Source organism: Nomascus leucogenys, chromosome X, assembly GCF_006542625.1.
Source record: "Nomascus leucogenys isolate Asia chromosome X, Asia_NLE_v1, whole genome shotgun sequence".
NCBI classification, from domain to species: domain Eukaryota; kingdom Metazoa; phylum Chordata; class Mammalia; order Primates; family Hylobatidae; genus Nomascus; species Nomascus leucogenys.
In genome coordinates, this window is record NC_044406.1 from 83,474,535 (window position 1) to 83,484,415 (window position 9,881).

The following is a 9,881-nucleotide window of genomic DNA, read 5'->3' on the forward strand; positions in this document are numbered from 1 at the left end:
CAGTGTCCAACTTTAAAAGGCAAATACTCCTGGGAAGACCATCATTTGACCCCTTTGACACTAAATGGAAAAAGGAAAATAAAATAAGAACAGCTTTTCTGAGCTAAACAAAGGGAACAGGTGTGGTCATATGTACTGAAGAATAAAGTTTTTCTACCTCAACATTGCTCAATTTCAGGTCAGTATCTGCAGATAACCAACAATGTATTAAATTGGAGTTTTATCATTGGCAGTATAAGAATTTATTCTGGGCCGGGCGCGGTGGCTTACGCTTGTAATCCCAGCACTTTGGGAGGCCGAGATGGGCGGATCACGAGGTCAGGAGATCGAGACCACGGTGAAACCCCGTCTCTACTAAAAAATACAAAACATTAGCCGGGCGCCGTGGCGGGCGCCTGTAGTCCCAGCTACTCGGAGGCTGAGGCAGGAGAATGGCGTGAACCCGGGAGGCGGAGCTTGCAGTGAGCCGAGATTACGCCACTGCACTCCAGCCCGGGTGACAGAGCGAGACTCTGTCTCAAAAAAAAAAAAAAAAAAAAAAAAGAATTTATTCTGAAAATAGAGCTTAAAATGTGAGAAATTTGGAGTTGTATCCAATAGGGAAAAATATCTTTTAATTGAGGTTTAATGGAACAAAATAATCCAAACTAAAAATGCTTCAATAAAAGAAGACAGCTCATAAATGGGTCATTGCTGCAGTGACCACTTTTAATTTCACCCTCCTTCCAACCAGATTGTAGTTTAATGGGATGCCATAAAAGGGACACAGCAATGTTTTCATAGAGAAATAAACATGGAATAAAGATTAAATGACATCATTTAAAAATTACTTCTTGCTTGGTTTTCTCTGACAGCAAATTTGGTTTTCAGAAGTTCTTTGATACAAATCCACAAGTCATGCCATGGCATAAAGACTGAATAAACATCCTAAGACTGTTCAATAAGGAAATATTTCTAGAAGCCACTCTAAGAAGGCAGAATTAATCGTGGTGAAAAGAAAAAGACTCATGGGTTTTCATTTTAATGTGCAATAAATATGTTCTTTCAATTTTTTTTAATTAGAGAAGGAGAGGGAGGAGCTAGTGAGAGAGATAGAGACAGAGAGAGAGAAACTCAGTGGCTTTATAAAAAATGGTTTAGTTAAAAATAGGCTAATTCTTTCTTAATATGGAGCACCATGAACCATCTCTGCTTGCTTCCAGTAGCATTGTTTGCTTTATATCAATATATATTTAAGGCAATATTCCAGTAAGCAGTCTTACCTCACAGAAATAGATGTCATGACATAGGATGATTTTATTGGTACCTATCTACATATTGTCTATATTCAATAAGGGAGATATAAATTCTTAACTCTGAGAGCTGAAACTTTTGCTATTATTAAAATTCTTTCATGTTTAATTGTGAAAAGGTTTAATTATGATAAGTGATCAGCTTTCGTAACCATTAAATAAACTTGGGAACCTTCTTTCTCATAAATTTTGGTTGATTAGATTTTAATGAAACTTCCTGCAGCCACTGAATAAAATAGCTTCAACATTATTTTCAAGACTTGGTATACCATCGGCCTATACCATGTGACTGCGTTTAGCACACTTCCATGAGTACATATATGTCATATGTGATCATATAATCCAAATTCACATGATCTCACATAATCTCTCAGGATATACAGTTTAACTTTCTGGTTGCTTTTACTCAGTTTGGAACGAGTCAATTTTAATTGCTTTCATAGGCACAAAATACCAGAGTAGTAAATCACAGAACAACAAAATACCTTCTTGCTGCCAAAAACAATCAGAAAACAGCCATTTCTCTGAAAGGCAAACAATTTAATCATTATTAGTATTTTCAATGTCACAATTATTTATTATTTAATGCTCTTGTGGTAAAAAAATGAATATAACTATTTACATATTGAATAGTGCTTTATAACTTACAGAACCTTATTTATCTATTATCTCGTTCAGATTTATTAACAGTTATATGAAGTAGACTGAACAAGAATAATTACCCCTATTGTAGATGTAACGAAAGTGAAATTCAGAGAAGATAGTTAACTTCTCCTTGGTCAATTGCCTAAAAAGTAACAGAGCTAGAAGCAGGACTCAAATTATCTAAATCAGGGTTACAACTTTCTCTACTACAGTGTGTAATCATGGAGTGAAAAAAATATGCCCCATAAATGGTTATTTCTTTTTCCAATAGTTTAGTTTCATCGGTGAATTTTACTCTAAAAGTTCAGATGCAATGAGTTCTACCTTGTATGTGCCTTAATACTCAAGAAATCAACTTCAGAAACTGTGTAGCAAAATTTCAAAGAACTCTGAATGACAGAAAAGTTTAGGATATTGTTAAATGTATTGCCCTCTTCCCCAAACAAAATTACTTCCTTACTTCAAGAGACAGCATGGATGCCATTATCTAACCATTATGTACTGTATCTAGGCTGCTTTTCTAAATGGCTCAAGAAAAACACGACCAAATGGTACTCTAAAATCATAAGCTCTAACTATGACTGCCTTATTAGTGGGAATGTCAAATTTAGCAAACAAAATACCAATGTCCAGTTAAATTTTAATTTCTTAAAAACAAGTGTTCATTTTTAGTATAAGTATGCCCTAAATATTTCATAGGCCATTCTTATACAAAAATGTTACTCATTTTATCTGAAATTCAAATATAACTATGTGTCTTCATTTTACCTGGCAACCCTACTTTATTCACTGATTACCATTTCGCACAGACTGGATTCTGTAAATTCACCCTCTTCACTTTAGATGAGTCTCTCCAGAAGCATGGCCTTCAGGTGAGCCATCTTCCCAGCAAAAGGGTCTCATGGTTAGAGTTTCCGCAGTATCAATCTTGGTCCAGGGAATAAATGGGTCCCCAAGTTTGCAGTTTAGGATTTAATTCGGGTTTTAATTGTAGAAAGATATCACAAGGCAGAGAGACGTGAGAAACAACCACCATTCTCCTAAAAATATCCACTGAAGATCATCCCAGCCATATTAAGGTTCTTCTTTTTTGGGATGATTTGAGTTGAAAAGTTCTGCGCAAAAGTACAATTCTTTTGAATTCGTTTTTCAGGCCAGTGAAACCTTAAGACAGGCCAACACAAAAGAAAGTTTAAAAACTTAGTTATAGTCATGGAATTTTATCTCCTATTGTTTTGTCTAAAAGGATGTTTTAAAACTACATGCCTCTTCTCTTAAAAAAAAAAAAAAAAAAAAAAAACCTGTCATGCTATCATTAGATGATCCTTCCAGGATAAATTTTGGCTGTTAACTTCTTTCTCCATCTGTGCTGTGGGCTGCTTAGAAAAACACCTCAGCTAGATGTGTATATCGAACACGATGTTTTTTAGCTCTTTTATTTTTTCACATAAGTTCCAAGTATCTCTTGAAAAAGAGAACTAGTTGTTTCAACAATTATGGCCTTTAATTCTCCTCACTCACCAAGATAAGGCGATTTCTAAGCACCAAAGTAAACTTTACAGAGAAGGGCTTCACTTAGGGAAGCCTCTAAGGAGATTCAAGGAGGATCTTTGAAGAAATAACAAGAGGAAAAAATAAATGGCACGTGGTTTCCACTAATTGTATCATGAATTGTCTTTATTTTATCCTCTGCACCACATTTTCTATGTAAAGAGTAAGGGGAAAATAAATTAAAATAAAATACTAGTCAGTGAATGAAGACAGAAAACATTTTAAGAGTAATAATAGCAACAAAATTTTCACAACCATAGAGAGCTACCACAAAGGGCAAAAAAAGAAATCCTATGTATAAATAATGGAACAGTGTTTAAAAAATCTAGACACAGTAGAGCTTCAGCAGTAAGGCAAGACTGAGGTTTGAGTGGCCAGTCTGAAGTTTACATAAGAATTGCTTCTTAAGAAAGGATTTCAGGTAAGATACCTTGGAAGTTAAATTTCCTAGTAAAGTGGATACTGTTGAATTCATTTATAAGACAACAAATTCTTTTGCTTCTAACCCCAGAAGATCCTTGTCACAGGATGGCAAAACTAACTAATCAAATTGTTAGAAGTAGCTATAGTTTAAAAAAAGCAGAGCCTTCTCTTTTCCCTACAGGCATTTAGTTTCCTCATCAATAACCCTAAAAGCTTCCCAATAAATCAGACATATTTCTACATATATAAATCTGCTTTATATGAGGCAAACATCATGTCTAACTTCTGGAGATATTGTCAATTTGTAATTTGAGTATTTTTAGTGTATTTTGCCTGCAGGTTAAAAATGCCCTATTTCAGCAAGTCAATTAAAAATAAATGTTTTGAAATTAAAAAAAAAAAGACTGAGTACTGATATGCTTTGGCTCTGTGTCCCTACCCAAACCTCATGTTGAATTGTAATTCCCAAAGTTAGGGGAAGGACATGGAAAATGCTGATAGTAATATGGACAGTGAAATCCAGGCTGAGTTGGTCCCAGATGGAGATTAAGAACTTATTGGGAACTGGAGTAAAGGTTACTCTTGCTATGTTTTAGCAAAGAGACTGGTGGCATTGTGCCCCTGTTCTAGGGATCTGTGGACCTCTAAATTTGACAGAGATGATTTAGGGTATCTGGTGGAAGAAATTTCTAAACAGCAAAGCATTCTAGATGTAGCCTGTCTGCTTCTAAAAGCCTATGCTCAAATAAAAATAAAAATAAAAATAAAAAGCCTATGCTCTTCTTCATAAACAGAAATGATCTGAAACTGGAACTTATATTTAAAAGGAAAGCAGAGCATAAAAGCTTGAAAAATTTGCAACCTGGCCATGTGGTAGTAGAGAAAAACCTGTTTTATGGGGAGGAATCAAGCTGGCTGCAGAAATTTGCATATGTAAAGAGGAGTCAAATGTTAATAGCCAAGGCAATGGGAAAACACTTCCAAAGCATTTCAGAGACTTTGTGGCAGCTCCTCCCATCACAGGCCTGGAAGCCTAGAAGGGAAAAATGGCATTGTGAGCCGGGACAAGAGCCCCACTGCTCTGTGCAGCCTTGGGAAATGGCACTCTGTGGCCCAGCCACTCCAGCTCTAGCTGTGGCTAAAAGGGTCCAATAGCTTGGGCCACTGCTTCAGAGGGTGCAAGACCCAAGCCTTGGTGGCTTCCACATGGTGTTGGGCTTGTGTGTGCACAGAAGTCAAGAATTGAGGTTTGGGAGCTTCCAACTTGATTTTAGAGGATGTATGGAAATGCCTGGAGGTCCAGGCAGAAGTCTGCTGCAGGGGATAAGCCCTCAGGAGAACTTCTACTAGGGCAGTGGGGAAGGAAAATCTGGGGTTAGAACTTCCACACAGAGTCCCCACTGGTGGACTACCTGGTAGAGCTGTGAGAAGAGAGCCACCATCACCATCCTCCAGACCTTAGAATAGTAGATCCACTGACAGCTTGCACTGTGCACTTGGAAAAGCTGCAGACACTCAACGCCAGCCCATGCAAGCAGATGCATGTGCTGTAGCCTATACAGCCAAAAAGGTGGAGCTTCCCAAGCCTTGGGAGCCCACTCCTTGCCTCAGTGTTGCCTGGATGTGATACATGGAGTCAAAGGAGGATATTTCAGAGCTTTAAGATTTAATGACTGTCCTGCTGGGTTTTGTACTTGCATGGGGCCTGTGATCATCTTTTTTTGGCCAATTTCTCCCACTTGGAATGGGAGCATTTACCCAATGCCAACTAACTTGGTTTTGATTTTACAGGCTCATAAGCAGAAGGGACAAGCCTTGTCTCAGATGAAACTTTGGACTTTGACTTTTGAGTTAATGCTGGAATGAATTAAGACTTTTGGGGGCTGTTGGGAAGGCATGATTGTGTTTTGAAATGTAAGAAGGACATGAGATTTTGGAGAGGCCAGGGAACCAAATATATGGTTTGTGTATTAGTCTGTTCTCATACTGCTATAAAGAACTGCCTGAAACTGAGTAATTTATAAAGAAAAGAGGTTTAATTGACTCACAGTTTCACATGGCTTAGGAGGCCTCAGGAAACTTACAATCATGGTGGAAAGGGAAGAGGCACATCTCACATGGCAGCAGGTGAGAGAGATGCATATGTGTAGGAAGCAAAGGGGAAAGAGCCCCTTATAAAACCATCAGATCTCACAAGAACTCACTCACTATCATGAGAACAGCACGGTAGAAACCACTCCCATGACCAACCACCTCACCACATCTCTCCTTCAACACCTGGGGATTACAATTCAAGAAGAGATTTGGGTAGGGACACAAAACCTAACAATATCAGTTTGGCTCTATGTCCTCACCCAAATCTCATGTTGAATTGTAATTCCCAATGTTAGAGAAGGGACCTGGTGGGAGGTGATTAGATCATGGGGGCAGATTTCCCCCTTGCTGTTCTCATAATAGTGAGGGAGTTCTCATGAGATCTAATGGTTTAAAACTGTGTGGCACTTTTCCCTTCACTCTCTCTTTCCTGCTCCACCATGGTAAGATGTGTTTGCTTCCTCTTTGCCTTCCACCATGATTATAAGTTTCCTGAGGGCTCACAGCCATGCTTGCAGTACAGCCTGAAGAACTGTGGGTCGATTCAAATTTTTTTCTTCATAAATTACCTAGTTTCAGATAGTCCTTTATAGCAGTGTGAGAAGGGACTAATACAAGTATGTAGATGGTGGTTTGGTTCCCATATTATTCATTCTGTGGGTCTTGAATTTGGGGCAGCTGCACTTTCTTCCTCGTCACCATTTCTAGACTATGAGATCACACTCACTTTCTCTCCATAAAAACACCCAGAATCCACTCCCTATCATTTCTTTAGCTCCTGTATCAATGCCATTTTCTCAAACACTGACTGTCATAATTTGTGGAGATTTAAGTATCTACCTAGAAGATCAATAAACTAGCCTCATAAGTTCTGGAGCTCCTCTCCTATTATAATCTGATCTTTCATTTTAGCTAAGTCACTTAATCACATGGTGTATTAGTCAGGGTTCTCTAGAGGAACAGAACTAATGAAATAGGTAGGTAGATAGATAGATAGATAGATAGATAATAGATGGATGGATGGATAGATAGACAGATAGATAGGAGTTTATTAAGTATTAATTCACATGATCACATGGTCCCACAATAGGCTGTCTGCAGGCTGAGGAGCAAGGAGAGCCAGTCTGAGATCCAAAACTGAAGAACTTGGAGTCTGATGTTTGAGGACAGGAAGCATCCAGCATGGGAGAAAGATGCAGGCTGGGAGGCTAGGCCAGTCTCTCTTTTCACATTTTCCTGCCTGCTTATATTCTAGTCATGCTGGCAGCTGATTAGATTGTGCCCAGCCAGATTAAGGATGGGTCTGCCTTTTCCACCCAACTGACTCAAATGTTAATCTCCTTTGGCAACACCCTCACAGACACACCCAGGATAAATACTTTGCATCCTTCAATCCAATCAAGTTGACACTCAGTATTAACCATCACAAGTCCACCCCTTATCTACTTGAACCCATACACATCTCCTGAGATCATATATAATCTTCAAATAAAGACAATAATGTCATAATTACACCTAACATAATACAACTATCCTTCATGCAACCAGAAATGCACCAATTCCCAACCCAAATAATATTATATAAAGTTAACAATACTTAAATGCTAATGTAAAGTCAATAAATCTCAAGTCACATGAAAAAGGAGAAAGGAAATAAAATGAAGGTATTTTATTGGTACAAGTGTATACACGCACAAACATGTTTTTAACAAAAGAAGGGGGAATATTCATGACAGTTACAGTCTTCATTTCTATAGCTGGTCACATCATTGTAGGTGGTATTGATGACCACCTTCTTCTACTACCCATTCTGTATTCCCTTTGCCTTCAGCCAGCACCTCAGAAGGTCGTGGGTGTTTGTTGTTGTTGTTGTTATTTTGTTTTGTTTCTTTTTTTTCAGGTGGAGTAACCCAAACTTTCATTCGTGATAGGTCTGGCCATTTGTAGTCCTGCCTGGATTGGGCTGTTGTAGTTTCCCATTGACCTTAATCACAGGACATGGTAATATCAAGAGATGCCCTAATGGATCTCCTGTATTCCATGCATACTCTTCTTTACCTGCCTTATGGAGTAGCAGACTGATTTCATCTTGATAGCCTGGGTCAGTCGCCCCAGCCAACACTGTAGCTCCCATCTTAGCCTGTTGACTTAAAGATAGGAGGAGCCCAAAGTTTCCAGCTGACAATTTTAACTTCCAGTTTAACGGAAATGTTGTTGTGTCTCCTGGTGGCAGCATTCCTCCCTCTGGAACTAAGACCTCTAGGCCAGCAGAATGTAATGTCACAGGAACAGAAAGCAAAAATTTTGCTAGTGGATCACTAGGGGTGATGGTGAGTGGTGCCACTTCCACTTCCACCCCTTGATTCCTGGACCCATGAATCTGGCTAAGAGAGAAACAGTACCATATATTGGATACTTATTCAGAACATATACAGCCCTCTGGAGAACTTTGCCCCAGCCCTGCAAAGTATTGTGACCCAGTTGGTGTTGTAATTGTGACTTCAAAAGGCCATTCCACTGTTCTATCAATCCTGCTGCTTCAGGATGATAGAGAACATGGTGACACCAGTGAATTCTATGAGCCCACCGCCTCACTGCTTTAGCTGTAAAGTGAATGCCTTGGTCAGAGGCAATGCTGTGTGGAATACCATGACCATAGAGAAGGCATTCCATGAGTCCACAGGCGGTAGTCTTGGCAGAAGCACTGCGTGCAGGATAGGCAAACCCATATCCGGAGTAAGTGTCTATTCCAGTGAGGACAAACCTCTGTCTTTTCATGATGAAAGAGGTCCAATACAATCAACCTACCACCAGGTAGCTGGCTGATCACCCTGAGGAAAGTTGCCATATTGAGGGCTCAGTGTTGGTCTCTGCTGCTGGCAAATTGAGCACTCAGCAGTGGCCGTAGCCAAGTCAACCTACAAAAGTGGACGTCCATTTTGCTGAGCCCATGTGTAACCTCCATCCCTGCCACCATGGCCACTTTGTTGATGAGCCCACTGGGCAATGACAGGGGTGGCTGGGGAAAGAGGCTGAGTGGTGTCCACAGAATGGGTCATCCTATCCACTTGATTATTAAAATCCTCCTCTGCTGAGATCACCCTATGGTGAGCACTCACATGGGATACAAACATCTTCAGTTTTTGACAACTCAGAGAGGTCTATCCATATATCTCTTCCCAAAATTTCTTTGTCACCAATTTTTCAATCATGCTTCTTCAAAGTCCCTGGCCAACCAGCCAAAGCATTGGCTACAGCCCATGAATCAGTATATATTTGCACATCTGGCCACTTCTCCTTCCATGCAAAGTGCACAACCAGGTGAACTGCTCGAAGTTATGCCCACTGGGAAGATTTCCCTTAACCACCGTTCTTCAGGGATATCGTAGAAAGAGAACGTAGTGCTGCAGCTGTTCACTTTTGGGTGGTGCCTGCATATCATGCAGAACCATCTGTGAACCAGGCCCTAGTATTCTCTTCCTCTGTCAATTAATCCTAGGGAACTTCCCACGAGGCCATTGTTGCAGGCTGCAGGAGAAAAGGCAGGGTACCAGGAGTGGAGACCATGGGCATTTGAGCCACTTCCTCATGTAACTTACTTGTGCCTTCAGGACCTGCTTGAGCCCTATCACATATATGCCACTTCCATTTGATGATGGAATGCTGCATTATATTGGACCTCTTTCATCATGAAAAAGGCAGAGGTTTGTCCTCACTGGAATAGACACTTACTCTGGATATGGGTTTGCCTATCCTGCCAGTGCTTCTGCCAATCTACTTTATGCATAACCTACTTTATGGCTAGATGGGTCAGAAAGCACCCAGTTCATGATAAGCAGTTCAAGTTGCATGGTGACTTGATGATCTGTAGTCAAA